The sequence below is a fragment of the Rhamphochromis sp. 'chilingali' genome, assembly GCF_963969265.1.
Source record: "Rhamphochromis sp. 'chilingali' genome assembly, chromosome: 19".
In the NCBI taxonomy this organism is placed as follows: Eukaryota; Metazoa; Chordata; class Actinopteri; order Cichliformes; family Cichlidae; genus Rhamphochromis; species Rhamphochromis sp. 'chilingali'.
Window position 1 is genome coordinate 23,495,067 of NC_137946.1, and position 16,367 is coordinate 23,511,433.

Consider the following 16,367-nt stretch of genomic DNA (forward strand, 5'->3'; position numbering starts at 1 on the left):
GTTTTGCGCAAAAGTTAAAGTTTTCCTGTGACTTGAGTGATGTTTTCTTTGTATAGAAGTTTAGAGTTAAAAATGTTATCTGCAGCAACATCTGAAAGAAGTAACACAAGGAATGTAAATGTGGTGTAGTCACATACTGTTACTATTGCATTTATCTGGGACTCTCCACCATTTGTCCTTAGAAATGAAGAAGCTTCTCGAATGCCAGGTGAAACGTCTTCAAGCAACTTACAGAAGTCCAGAAGCTTTTCTTTCCAAGCTCCTTAGACTATCTATCACTATAGCTGACTGCTAGATACTGAATCCAGACGCTCCTGTTCCAGTTGTGTTAAGAATGTTATTTTGAGGACTTTTTATTTGTTTGTTTGTTTTTTAAACAAAGATATACCACTGGATACTTATGAACACACCTAAAAATTGAATACCATATGATTTATCCCATGTAGCATGTCTGTCTGTGTCTGCCTGACACCAACTGCACTGGGTAGTGGATGTCTTAAAATAGGCTTAAGTTACTGTTACTCGACCTGGTGATATATACTGAAGAACAGCGTGGCAGACAGCCTGAACCTGTGCTCTTCATCACAGGATTAATGTCAACTGTTTATTTTGCTTTTTTATGTCCTGCAATGTACATTTGTCAATATAATCTGCATCACAAAAGTTTGTGAAAAGAAGCAAAAGGAAGTATCAGTTAACAGCCTGGTGTGAAAACCACATTAGATTAAAGTCACAACTCTTTCTTTTTTTAGTGTGTCGGCTAAAGACACACTGACATGTATGTTCTGATGTACTGCGTGGGAGACAGCACGAACCTGTGATCTTCATCTCAGGATTTAGGTCAAAAGATAGAGAAAAGTCTGTTCACACACATTTATGTATAAACATTTGCTACCACAGGAGTGAAACAAAAATCACATGTAAAATGTGACAGCTGCAACTGATGGCTTGTCTTTTTTCTCAGCAGCTTCAGAAAATCAGCCATTTCTGTGCACATAGTTACAGATTTGTCTCCACATTTACAAATCATTTACTTTTAAATCTGAGTGAATTTCACAAGATCTTGCAGATCACGTGCTCTGCATTTTCCTGCTTTTAGTTAACTGTAAAAACTTTGGCTCCACCATGTGATGAGTGCTGATACTATGCGTTTTTACATTTACTACTAAAGGTTACAGCTTTTACTAGATCATCACAAGAATTATCACTAATCACCAAATAATACATGTAAAGGAAAACACCGATTCTTGTTTAATGTAAGGGTTATTATAGCGTTGTCCCTTTCTACATTATGCTTGACTTAAACGTAATGGTTTGTATGATTGAGATACATACAGAGAATAAATGTAACACTTTGAGACAGATTTATGTAAAACATGAGGAGAGCACAGATTTTATTGTAGTTAAAAATTGGCATGGGATCACAAAACCTGACAAATATTACTGGAAATCTAAATGTTGGTCAACAAGCTTCAAAGCATTTATTATCATTGCATTTGAAAAGACAATGAATTTTAATTGCATCACCAGGTTGCCGACCAAACACACATTGTTATACTTGTCTCACAAAGTCCATTTACTGACTTTTTCATACATGTCAAGCATATAACATAAATTATTGATGGATTTATGTCACCTTACACAATATACTGAAACTATATTAAAATACTGCTTAGAAGAACTGCCTGCAGGGGAGTTTGTGCCCTTCATGTTTTTGTATTGCTTGATGTCTCTGTTGGTTCTCAGTCATCCAAAACACAAGCCGAGCAACAAAGCATATGCTGTGCAGTACAGAGAACTCTACATTGGAGAAGCCGCATAGCCACTCGACAAATACGTGACACAACATAGAGGAGCCACCACGACAGGTCAAGACTCAGCTGTACCTCTGCACCTAAAGGACAAAGTCACTCTTTCAGGGATACCAATGTTCATATTTTGGACTGAAAAGACAGATGGTTGGTTTGAAAGAGGAGCAAAAGAGACCATCTATGTCCACTGTGAACGACCACCTTTGAACAGAGCGAGCAGCTTATGACACCAACTGTCAGCTACCCACAATGCAGTCCTGAGATCCCTCAATAGGTCACATGATAGGGTAAAGGTCTTACAGTGGTTTCATCCAAAACCTCTGATGGTAATGGCCCACGCCTTTTTACACACTATGGCTAATGTCATGTCGCAGATGATTAATAGTGGGTCAATGATCACCTCCTAAGGGTTAGATAACTGGGACTTTCCACCTGATGAGAGGTAAAACGTCTTCAAAAAAATTTAAAGCTTCTTTTCATGATCTTAGATCTCTTAAGTCTCTGATTAACAGCTGTGAACAAACAAGCCAGTGTTTTATGCATTATACAGTTTTCCTTTCTCGATGACGTCTGTGCAGTTTAGGTAATGTCACATGGTTTAGAGGTTTAGCAGCTCAGTGAATACAGGATATAGTTTGTGGTTTTAATGTCATGACAACACAGAAAAAAGTAACCATGATGCTTCACTGTGTTTTTATCTCAAACAAAAGGCACAGCCCACGTCTGCTGAACACAACACAAGGAAAGCACCATCACTGACCAAAGCCTTTTATTCAATCTCCAAGGCTAAATGTAAAATGTTGGTTGGAACTTTTACAGGGTTGTTGTAGTTTATTTAAATTATGTTAAATAAAATGTAGTTCGAATATTAAGTATTAAGTATTTAATTTAATTTAATTTAATATCTCATTATATTAAATGCCTTCTAAATTCCTTTTTTATCCCTTTATGTTTTCTTCAAAATTAAAGTAATCCAGTGAGTACTTGTAAAATATGTTTCCCTTTACATTAACTGCACAGCTGGAACTGCTAAACTGGCATAGTTTTATTAGCTACTTGACCAAAAGTCAACGTTAACTTTCATCTTGATTTGAAATAGGTGGTGTTTCTCTTGTTTCTCTTCCATCCTGCTTCAGTCTAACATCTGAGTAGACAACATCCTCTTCAGCATCATCTGAAAGAAGTAGAAAGAGAAATCTGTGTCTTGTGTAATCAAAGGAGATTAATATTGTACATCAAAAACCTGTAGCAAGAAAGTTTTCACAAACATTCACCATGACACAATATTTGTAGCTTTGGCTCTGTACATTACCACAGTGGATTTTAAATCAAACAAAAAACTGTGATTGAAATAAAGCATTTAGTTTTAATTACCTTTAATTTAAGGCATTAGGCCCAAAATTGGATAATTATTAGGGGTGGCAATTTAACGCGATAATTGTGATTAATTAATTAGAAAAAAAAGGGGGAAAACGTATTTATTCACACTTTGCATTTCAAGCAAAGAGGAACTTTTGTTAATGTTGGATTTCCTGGTATACCAATTACACTGATACACACATCAGAGCTACGAGGAATCAGAAGAAAGCATGTTGCTAGGACTGATCGGAGGCAAATTTCATTTCAAAAGACTACCTGACAGAAGCCTTGAAAAAAGCGTGGTTTTGTGCAAACTGTGCAAAAACCTTATGGTACCATCTAAATGCAAAATATGTTGCAGCGAGCACAGAAACTGTGGGAGCTGCTAGCTCCAGCAGTGTCAGTTTGAGTATCAACAATTTAACCTTAACTTGATGAAATGACTGGCTTCAGGACCAAAATTAGCAAGTCAACATCAGACAAACTTACAAGTTCTCTCGCAAAATGGCTTGCTCTGGACTGTAGACCACTATCAGTGGTAGAAGATAGGGGGTTAGAAAATTTGCTACAGTTAGCATCAGGTGATCTAACTTTCCAGCTACTTTTACTTGAAGACTATTTCAAGTAAAATTCAACAGCTTCATGACACTGAAAATCAAACAAAATTAGATGCATTACAGACAGCCCTGCTAATGTGGAAGAACTACACCAGGAGCAAACAAGACTGGGGCAACAGAAAGAGCCACTTATACAGGATGTTTCCACACGGTGGAATTCAACAGTGGATATGGTTTCTTGTCTACTAAAAAATCAAGAGGCTGTTTTTGCTGCTTTGGACAAACAAAAGCACAAGCTAGTGATTTTAACTCCATCAGAGCTGGTAAACCACAGTCCTTGAGCCATGCAGGTAAATAAAACTATTTAACTTATTGTTACTGTTTCTTCAAAAAGATCCATAGTTAACAGTTATTGTGTAGATTAATAATTATTTTCTTGAGCTGTCTACTACAGATTTGTGACTGAGCTTCTTGGAGGTGAGACATATGTCTCATGTTCAGTGGTTTTACCTGCTTTCTGCCACCTGCATCACACCGTGGAGGTCTCCAATTATGACTCAAACTACATGGTGAAATTTAAGACTGCCTTCACAAAGGACCTATCCCAACGTGTAGCTACACTCAACCATCAGTGGCTCAAGATAGCTACTGTTTTTGACCCACGCTTTAAGGATTTCAAGTGTGTTGCGAGGGGAGAGTGAGAAGAGGTTTGAACCAGCCTTGAGGCCCTGCTGCAGGAATAGTGTAAAGATGCCACCACAAAGGAGCCAGCAAAGACAAAGTGCCTCCTCCTCTCTTCATTGTCTTTAGACTCTGATTCAGATGAAGAAGCCCTGAGTAACAGGGCCCTGAGTCTGTACAGAGCAGAATCCACCATCAGCGACAGAAAGACTGCCTGCTGCAGTGGTGGTCAGTCAAGCAGGGACCCACCCACAGCTGTCTGTCCTGGCCCACAAGTATCCTGCCACTTCTGTCCCATGTGAGAGACTGTTCTCACTTGCAGGTCACACGTTTCTACCTTATTTTTTTAAGAAGAAAAACTGCACTTTATCTTGAAATTTTTATTATTATTATTATTTAAAGACAATACCACTTTGAAAATGTATGTAAAGGACTTAAAATAGCACTTTCTTTTTAAGTCTGCCCAATTTTGGCCAGGGATATTATTTTTTGTTTCTCTGTTTTGAATTTAAATGCAGTTTAAACCCTATTTTTTCTTTCCAGAAATTAAAAGAGGTGGAGTTTACAATGTTAATGTCCATGTCTATTATTTGATTTGGTCACCTAATAAAACCCCTTTAAATGAAAAAGTATGCCGCCTTGGGGCAAATTTTCTTGTGCAATTAAATGCGATTAATCAAGATTAATTACAAAGCCTCTAATCAATGAATTACACAATAGATGGAAAAGTAGCATCATGACCAAGTTCTGTTTCTATTTTATTTCTGGAAAAATGAAGCAGACATCATATCTAAAGTCATAACAAAGCTCTAAATTTGTATTTTATAGCTTTTTGATGTAATTTTAAATATAATGCTCAAGTAGATGTCAGTATAAGTAAAGGAGGCCATCATTCTGTGGAAAAAGCACAGAAATAAACCAGAGAGATGGCAAAACATTTAGGAGTGGCCAAACAACTTTGTACATTCTTAAAAATGTACAAGGTTGAGCTGCAGTTGCCATCTCAAATATACCATTCTTCTTCTATCCAAGAGATATTCTCTGACCCCCACCTTGATCCCATCTGTGATGTGTCACTCCAAAGAACACGTCCCTGCTCTAGAGTTCAATGGTGGTGTGCTTTACACAACTGCTTGCAACACTTTGCATCAACACTTTGCACTGGGGCTTGGAAACCCATTCCATGAAGCTCTCTATGCACTTTTCCTGAGCTAAGCTAAAGGCCATGGGTTGAAGGCAGTCTTACTGCAAGACTGAAGTATAAAACTGATCCTTACACTTTAAATCATTTTAGTTTTCTAGTAAATTTTGGTTCTCTGAAAACGAGAGACTGGAAAAAAAAAAAACCTCCACTGGCCAGTGGTACCCTCAGCGTCAAGGTAGATAGACCTATGTTCTAACTTTCCAAACACGTCACTTTGTTCTCAAAAGTTATGATTTTTTTTGTAGATACACGAAAGATATCAATTGCTTTATTCTCGAGTTATCACAATGATAAACCCACCTGCCCACTGCTTGTCAGGATGACAACAATAACCCATCAGCCTTTTACAGCTGAGGAGAAAATGACTGTAATTACTAAACATTTAATAAAAAGTTTTGTAAAACTCATTGAATTAAAGGTGAAAATCAGCATTTCAATCACATATTGATTATTTTACTAAAATTTTACTAAAATCCCTTGTGGTCCTGTACAGAAGCAATACAAATAATGGCGCTTACTGTAAAGGTTTTATAACAATTTGACATACATTCATGTGTGGTACTCACTGAGATAAAATTGATAGCAGCAATATAGTTAATTTAAAATATTACCTTCATTAACAGTCATAGTGCCAGTCTTTTGGAATTTCCGGACACCAAGAAACACAGCCAGAATGAGTAGAATGGCAATGCTTCCTACCACAGCCACAGTCACGACACAGTGGTCAGAAATATTACCTAGAAATTGAATACATTAAGAAGAATGTACTGAGATAATGGGGATATAATGGCCTCAAGTCACTTGCAATTTATGCTTCAGTATCTATAAGGTAATTGGTCTATAGACATATAAGATTGGTTTTTTTTAACTCAAATAAATAACTTAATTAGAACAATGCCTATGAATACATAAACTAAACAAAATAATTAAAAATATAAAATAAATGAATATCTAAGTAGAACATTTTTTTATATTACCTGTACATCTTATAAGGTGGATGATGGTTTGTTGTCTGCTTATATTGTTCTGGACAATACACATTAGCTTTCCCAGCAGTTGACCATGTAAGCTGATGGTAACATTTGAAATGTTGTGGTTTTCTGAAATGTTGGGTTGGGTTTTTATCAACAAGTTATCATCTAATAAGAAGATGAACTCTACGTCATCTCCTTCAGAGGAGCAGCTGACTTTCCTTTGTTCTGGCGACGAACACACCTGAGATACAGCTGGTTTTGACACAGGAGCTGAAAGACAAACATGTGGTCACATATGTATGCAGTACGAATTGCAATTTAACATCCACTGCCAGCTCTGCAAACTATCATATATGTCTTCAGAAACTCTGTTTTTAGTGGTACCTGGTAAGTTATTCTAGTTTTTACAAAACTGAATTTTGCAAAAAAAAATAATTATCTTTGAGAGACTTTGTCAGCATAGATAACTTTTAAAAACAGATCTATGCTACTTTTGAAAAATGTTACAGGTTATTTATGTCTTTGATTATCCAAAGATATATTTTAGCTTTACAACACATTTAACATGTTCATTTCTATTACATATATTTTACATTACCTGTACAGCTTGTAAGGTGGGTGATATTTTGTTTTCTGCTGACATTGTTTTGAGCAACACATGTCAGGTTTTCCATCAGTTGACCAGGTAAGTTAATGGTAACATTTGAAACGCTGTTGTTTTCTGTACCGTTGACTGTAGTCTGTATCAACAACTTATCATCCAAAGACAAAATGAGCTCTACTTCCTCTCCTTCAGAGAAACAGCTGACTGTCATCTGGTTTGGTGACAAACACATCTGCATAACAGCTGGTTCTGACACAGGAGCTGAAAAAAACAAACGCATAGTCACATATAGACACAGTATCAACTGCAATATGACATTCACTGCTACTCTAAGGAGTGTAAATACATATCAATACAGGCTTTATGTAAGTGCTTACTCATAGCTTACTTATATAAAATGTGTGCATAAAATGAATGATAATTTTATAACTCACTTACTAATATATAACCAGCAATAAGAACAACGATAAATGCAATCTATAAACTGTTCATGTAACTACCTGCTTTTTAAATTTCTGGTTTTAGCTCTAAACCACATTTTGACATGTACATTGTTATTACACAGATGTTATTCAATAAGTCAATAAGTTGTTGGTCTTACCGAGTATATGTAGATGGATGTTAACTGTGTGCAATAACACACCGTCAGTAGAACTGTGTGTTTCCATGCTGTACTCTCCAGAGTCATGTTTTGTTGCTTTGTTGAGCTTCAATGTTCCATTTGTGGAGACTGTAGTACGATTCTTGTATTTTTCATTGAGACTAATTAATGTATCATTTATTAAGGTTAAAATTTTTTCTGTACTCTTTTTCAAGCTTGTCTTCATATGTGGTTTAGTAGGTATGTAAAAAACGAGTGGTTCTCCTAAAACTCCAAAACACGTCTGGGGTCCAGGTTCAGTTAGATTGCATTCTGAAGACCCTGGTAAGAAAATGAATAAACAAATGTATACAAAGAGGGAAATTAATAACTATCATGTAATTGTACTAAACAGAAATCCATAAACTTTGTATCTATGTAACCGATTAATAGTTACTGACAAAATCCATGTGTATGGAATTTGAGCAATAGTATTAATGACACTGTTGTCTGATGTACTGTTGTACAGCACTATATCAAAGAGAAATGTTCTCTCATCAGACAAAACATTTAAATGCTTTAACCTCGTAGGACATATGTGGACATCATTCAACATTTGGGTTGTCTAGACCAAAATGCTGAATTTTACTCTACAAGGCCTGATATCCACTTACGAGGACATTAGACTGCCACTGAACTATTAAAATTTAAAACGAATGTCCTCATCTGTGGATCTCATTTTTCTCAAAAAAAAAAAAATCAGGTAAAAAATAAAAATCTGGTAATTCTTTGTTTTTACATTCATCGGGTCCCAATCAGCCCAAATAGCAAAGAGAAATTAAAAATGCATGCCATGAAAGAGTTCTTAGGAGGTTAATAATGACTTAACATTGTAGATTTGTTTTGTTCTTCTATGTACTGTTTAATAGTTGAAGTGTACCTTGTGCCACAGCGGTCATTGCTGGAGTTGCGATGATGATGTAGATCAAAATCATCTTCTGTTTGGACAGAATCAGATTATTTTGCATGTGTAGTGTACTATCAAATGTGTGAATTATCTACATAATGGATAAATAGAAACTATTCTTACTTTGGAAAATAATGTAACAACTATTGACATACTAGACATTTGCATGCTTTTTAACTAATGTCGCCATAACAACAGTCACTCACCACATTTAAAAGAAGATCACTTCTTACTCTTTGGCATGTGAATTCACCACTGGCACCTGGATGGTATATTTCTGGTCTTTTTTCCCTTTCATGAAGAAAATCGAGGAAGACATTATTTGCCTTCAGCACAACCAGAGCATTAGACTCAACGTAAATATTAAATAAACTTGTTTTTATATAGCACTTTTCCACTTGAGCACTCAAAGAACTTTACAACATGTTTCATACACACACAATTTTTTGATCTTACTATCTTACAGTTGCACACACATTCCAACTCTGACAAACACACTGGGAGAAACTTGGGGTTCGGTATCTTGTCCAAGGATACTCTGCAGACTGGAGCATTCACCAATGTTCCAATTAGGAGATGACCTGTGCTACAGCTAATCCCGTGAGAGCAGTTACCAAGCTTTATGTCAGATTCAATGGGTGTTCATGTTAGCCCACAATGAATTAACAGGAGTCACTCTCTGACATTAATCAACAATGCTGCTTCTTGCTTTTGTTTGTGCACTTTTTATTTGCATGTACCAAGACAAGAATGCACATGAACATGATGATGAGAACTGGATGATTAAAAATGCAAATATCCAAATTAGATTATAAGATATAGTTGACATGTTCATCAAAGATCTTCCTGAAACATTTCCACAACATAAAGTAATTTAGCAAATATGTAGTTACAAAACAGAAGGATAAGAACAACATGACATGTTTAGAATCAAGTGCTAACTGTAAATACCCAGCGGTACAACAGTACAACGTTTAGTTAAAGTTCTGTGTGCATATGTGTGGGTTGTACCTGTATGTCAGACACCCACAGTATAAAACTTCCTATTATTTTAATAAGTCAACAAATATAATTGTTATATTAATTGTTATATGGCTGATAATTATAAATATCTAGCTTAGAAAAACATTTTTATTCTTTACTTTGGTTTTTTTCTGTGCTCGCTGGTTGAGGCCACATTTCTTTTTTTGAACACCATATTAGGGCTATCCTATCAAACAAAATATTACTACTTTTAAAATCTTAGTCTGTTTTCAAATCGCTACTTTAAGCTTAAATTTTGTAGTTCTGGTCAACAGATTTATGACATATTGTTTGAACTGTGGACACCAAAGCTATGGTGACCAATCAAAAGGGTTTCGTAACATTTCTTCTTCTATTATCTAGTATTTTTTACAATCATAATCAATGGATCTTTGAAATCTTTTTAAAATTGTTTTTATAGTACAGTAATTTCACCGATGAGAATTAAGTTTAGCATTACTTACCAGCACCTGGAGTTCTTCTCTGTGGCGGCAGGCATGACGGGCTTTGGGCTGCTGTGCTTGTCTTGTGGTTTGGACAGAAATGAGTAAGCATGTATTTAAAGTCATGTTAGTCAAGCATTTAGTGTCTCATCATACTTGTCTTTAATTATGCAAACATGTCAATATAGTAATTAGACAAATTAGAGTATTACTTTTGATGATATTCAGACATTTTATTTCTCATGTTCTTAATATCAAGCATTTTTGAGCTGCTATATGGATGGAATTTAAAAAGAGTAACTTTAACTGTAGCCCAGAAAATCATCTCAAGGTTAAACTGTTGGTAACAGAAGAGAATGCTTTAAGGTGTGCTTTAAAATATATGCAAAAAGACAGCATTGAGGGTTCATTTAAATCATGGAAAATCATGGAATATGTCCCAGATAATCCCATATTATATTCTCATTAGACAGACTGTGATACCGCATGCTTCTCTGAATCTCTGTAAACATACCAATGAAGCACTATATGCCTTTAAAGGGATTTTATTCTCACGTCCTGCAATTTGAACTCATCAACATGGTCTACAGCAAGTATCGGTTGACACCCTAATGTGGGATGCTAAAACTATGTTAGGTTAAAACCACAGCTCTTTCTATTTTATATTTGTTGCAGATGCACTGACTGATTGAAGTTTATATTTAAAGATACAAAGAAAATCTACTAGCACACCCACACAGAGTGAGAAAGAGAGGGGTACAATATCATATAAACTACAAGGAGAGAGATCTGATTATAATATATTAAGGTTAGTTAAATGAGCGGGTATAAAAGTAATAGAATAATATTAGTGTAGTTAGAGTTGTTTATACTTTTTGGGAAATTACTTCACAAAGACACAGTGAAGCTCCTTCCGATCGTCTCTATACTTTTACATCAACTCCCTGAATGCAAACTGTATCTGTAGTGCTCTTTCTTGGCATTGCGCTTAACTGTTGCTCACTCATCATTTTCTCTCTTATTAACCTAGCTTCAAAACTTTCCTTTATCATCATGGTATGGCTCATCCACTTCATCCTTCTGTACGTTACTAGATTTATTAAAAGACGGTACCAGTGCAATTCTCCATTCCTCAGCCATCCTCTCACTCTACAAGATTGAGTTAAAAAAAAAAAAAAAACTAGTTAAAAAGTCTATTTTTTTCTGTCTGTCTTACACGGATAGAATCAAATTATCTGCAACACACTGCTTTAATGTTTTACTATCAGTTTCAGGTGCATCACGCTGGCTGCTAGATAGGTGCTGAACCTACCAGTTAGCTCATTTCTGTCACTTTGTATATGTGTTTGATAGCTGAAGCATAAACTGAGCTAGCAGTTGTTGCATTAACAATAAGAGTCCAGTTTTTACAAAGCTACACTATACTTAGACTAAAAAATGACATAAACATGTACTTACAGCATACATGTGTAGTCTCTCCATGTAAGTCTGCTTTGTATGTATGCAACTAGCACTTGGTGCATACTAGGCAGCTGGTGGCTAAAGTCACTGGTACTGGCGCCACCTGGTGGTGAGCCTGTAATGCTTCATCCCAGGGTTAATATTAACAGACAGTCTGTTGAAAGAAGCTGTAACTGAGGAGTTTTCATGTGTTTTCAGTGCTTTGATGTCATGTCAGCTAGTAAATTATTAATTTCCATTTTATTTTATTGCTTCCAGTTATTTGTACATAACACTGGATTCATGAGTTGAGTGCTGATCCCTGCATTTCTTGCAGCTCAAACTTCTCAAACTGTTTTTACATTTACTACTAAAGTTTACAGATTGTTCCAGAATATGACAGAACCACTAATCAGAAGCTAATATAAGTAAAGGAAAACAATCATTCTTATTCACAAGTTGCAGGCTGATACATACAATACTGAGACTCTAAGCTGCAAGCAAAAAGCTGTATGCACTGAAAATACATGACTTAAATAACAAACTGTAATAGAAGCACAACTACAACTATTTAAATCTTTCATGTTTTTTGTATTGTTAGATATAATAAGTGGACATTTTGTCATCTGCTGTGATTCTTAATAGTAAAAAAAACAAGCCAGTGTTATGCAAGACACATGTATAGTATGCACTTTCTCACCGTGTGCAACTAAGTTAGTATCACATGGTTTCATTGTTTTACGGTCATGACAGACACAGTGAATATTAGCTTAAATGCTCAAGCTATGAGATGATGGTTGATGCTTGACTCAGCTGTTGTCTTAGAGAGGCACAGCTCACCTTTGCTGTTATCTGCTATATATACAAAGCACAGCACAAGAAAAGCACAAACACTAATGACCACAGCTTTTTAAATCTCCAGTGTTATATGTAAGATGTTGGTGAGAGCTTCTAACTGAAACTGCTAACTTGGCATGAACAGGTTTAAGACTGGTGCTAGGTCAGAATGCATTAGGGACAAGCTAACTTGCATCTTGATTTGAACGTGGTGTTGCTTTTCTTGTACGCTGTTTCACTTTAACATCTGAGTAGATGATGTCATCTTCAGCATCATCTGAAAGACATAGAAACAGAAATTGATTTTTTTAGGTAGTCAAAAGATTTTACAATTATATATGAAAGACTTGTAACAATAATGTTAAGATACTGTCAGATTCAAAATCTTTTGGACAAACAGTTTGTGCTGTGTGCACCACCACAATGGATTCTAACAAAACAATCAAAATATGACTGAAGTCTAGATTTAAACTCAAGGGATTTAACAAAAGTGTTGCATCAACTTTTTTATGAGTTGGATCTATTTAACCCTGATGTTAGATGGCATCCCAAAGACCCTGATGACAGTATAAGTGATGCATACCTCCACCTCAGAGGCTCAGAGAGATCCCTCATGTAATCCCACCCCCACTTTGACCTCCTTCCTCACACTGCACTACTGTCTCACTGTCTTCGTACATGTCCTGCACCACCCTCATGTAGTTCTTGGGCACTCTTCTTCCTCATACAGTGCCCTGTTTTCTCTTGATCCACCAAGGTGCAGTGCACCTCCTTCTGGCCATCTCTATACTTCTCCATCAATATTGTCTCATTGGCTGTATCCCAATTCAGGGTCTGCAGCCTTAAAGTACGCAGCCTCAACGGTCCTCAAGGGCCGCGTACTCAAAGACCGCTAAGGCCGGAAGTGTGAGGCTTGTGAAATGGGACGGTCTAGCCTCCGTCTCGCTGCCCAGGTTGCCTAGCAACCATGATAGCGGGAAACGTGTGGTTGACAGAAATGAAGGAGAACATATTTTGTTCGTTTGTTTCTACATGGGCTTTGTGTGATTCAATAAGTATCTGAGGCTGAGACCACAGGACTGTAAAACATGATTGTTGGGCTTCATTTCTGTACTAGTAAATAACAAATAGTTAATGTTGTTCATGAGACTAAAGTCAGTGTAAATATGATATGACCAATATTATAGTTATTATATTAATCATTATTAGTTATTACAGCAGTGAGTTTGAACTCTCAAATCAAATGTGCAGGTACACTGGTACAGCACATGTGAGTGAAATTCATGTGAGTGAACTCTGTGTCAAATACTGAGCTTCAGTAAAGATTCAAGTTGCAACTATTCATATGTCCTATCACCTTAAATCTTCACTCAAAGACACTCAAGTATCTATATATAATATAGATGTATTATATATGAGACAAATGTTCCTTCAATATGTTGGCATTACTAAATTTGGCTCAATGCTTACATATATGTGTAAAAAGCAAATGTACGAGCTGTGATAACTGTCTGATAGAATGAAGAGTAGACTGATATATGAAATATTCCTTTATTGGGTGAGAAAATCAGACCATGTCATAACTGCTTTAAGTCATACAGAATAGATATCAGAGCCTTAAACAGGCTGACTTCTGCTAAATGGGTCAAACTGGGCAGAAAGTATACAAACACATAACATCCTTATAGAATATGATGTAACACTATAGATCAATTTACCTCAGAATATATAAAGCATATAAACAATTACAGCAATATGATGCAACAAACACAGCAGTGCTACTGATCCAAAATACTCAAAGCTTCATAGAACTGAAACAAACATTTATTTTTAGCTCCATTCTGCTGCTGGTACATACTTTAGGTTTCTGAATATTAAACTTGTTGCTGCCTTTCATAGTGTGTAACTTGAAGGCCCTGAGTACTTTGTCCCACACTGAAAACACTGGGACGACAAAATTATTTGAACATTACCTAATAAGACTGATTCAGCACAGACAGTTAAACTTTCCTAGCAGTCCTTCACAGACAGGGAACAGTCTGTCTATTCTCTCCATCTGTCAGCTGCTGCTGGCTCTTCCTCCTCCTCTTCCTCACACACTGCTGAGTTTGTCCTGGTGGATCATCAGGGGTGCAAAGCCTCACAGATGATGTGCAGCAGTGGGTCCCTCAGTCTGTCCTCACTCTGGACACTTGCAGTTGTCACACATGGAAATCAAATGTGTGATACATGTTCATACTTTTATTACACAATCAGAGAGAGATTTTACCTTTTAACTTTTTCTTCTTCCTTTTTTTTTTTTTTTTTTTTTTTTTTTACAAAGTTCAAGCTCTCATTACAGATGCAATAAAAATATTGTATAAACATGTGAGGAACTAAAGGGCCTCAAAAGCAACTGCAAAAATTAAGTAACTGAAAAAAAAGTTAATTTCTAATACTTGCTGAAAACCCTTTGCTGGCAATGACTGCCTGAAGTCTTGAACTCGTGGACGTCACCAGATGCTCGGTTCCCTCGTTTTTAACGCTCTGCCTGGTCTTTCCTGCAGCTGCTTTCAGTTGCTGTTTGTTTGTGGGCCTTTCTTTCTGAAGTTTCATCATCAACAAGTGACATGTATGCTCAACTGGGTTAAGGTCAGGTGACTGACTTGGCTATACAAGAATATTCTACTTCGTTGCTTTAATAAGGGCCTGGGTTGCATTGACTATATGTTTTGAGTCATTGTTCATCTGTATTATGAAACGCTGGCGAATCGATTTGATTGCATTTATCTGGATTTGAGCAGACAGGACATATATGGGGGTTGCAGTCATGGTGCTCTCTGTCTGACTTGGCCTTTTGTATCTCGTTTTAAATACACTGTTCTCTGACAGGAACAACCGATAATCATTTTGTGTTTAAATTTCAATTTTGAATTAAAAAAACACATTGCAGTGCCATCCTTTCATGTTCAGAAACACGTTCTGCAGTAACCACAGAATTCAAGTGTCACTTGTTTCCTGCCATATCTTGCTTGTGCAGTGTGCACAACCTCTGTTGTTATATTTATAGAAACCCTGGTTAATGCAAAAACATGCATGGATATATGTGTAGAAAGGTGTAAATGAATGAACTTCCATTAACACTGCGTCCCCTGTGTATATATATAAATATAAAGCAGAAAGTTTTTGTTACCAAAAACAGAAAAAATGTCCTGTGTTATTTATTTATTTATTCACTTTACTGTGTACACATTGTTTTTTTTTTGTTTTTTTTTTTTTTGGGGGGGGGGGGGGGGGGGTTAAAGACATTTCTATTGTAAATAGGGAAAAATAGTAAAAAAACAAAAACAACAACAACAAAAACAAACAAACAAAAACAAGGTAAATGTGCTGGTTCTTATATAGCACTTTTCTACTCTATCACATCACTTTATACAAGTTGCCTCATTCACACACAGCACTTTCCATTCACAAGATTCATACTACGATGCATCACAGAGCACCTTGGGGTTAGCATTTCACCCAGTGATATTTTGCATGGAAAGGAGAGAAGCCAGGGTTTAACCTTAAGCATTTGCTATGTACAGAGAAAATATATGTAATTTAATTTTCTCATGTTTCATTAGAAAATTAATTTGCATTTTGATGTGAAGTGGTTGTTGTTTTCTTTGTTTGTTGCTTAACTCTGACATCTGAGTAGACTACCTCCTCTTCTGCATCAACTGAAAGAAGTAAAAAAAAAAAAAAAGACATTTTAACTATGCATAGTTAAAGAATAATAATATTGTTTTGTTGTTTTTTACATTATACAGAATGGTAAAATAAGGTACATATTCCCAATACATAAATGCACACTTTCCAATTTCTATTTTTTTTTTTCAAATATTTGTATTAATTATTATTGTTTT

General features: G+C 36.0%; 1 long non-coding RNA gene across 1 annotated transcript; it reads right to left on the reverse strand.

Moving 5' to 3' along the window:
• Positions 1–1,676: 1,676 nt before the first annotated feature.
• On the reverse strand, positions 1,677–7,171 carry LOC308387407. Its single transcript, XR_013969942.1, has 3 exons — positions 6,590–7,171; positions 6,224–6,349; positions 1,677–2,985 (listed from the first exon to the last, which is right to left on the reverse strand). It is a non-coding gene; the product is annotated as an uncharacterized lncRNA (long non-coding RNA).
• Between the last annotated feature and the right edge of the window lie 9,196 nt (positions 7,172–16,367).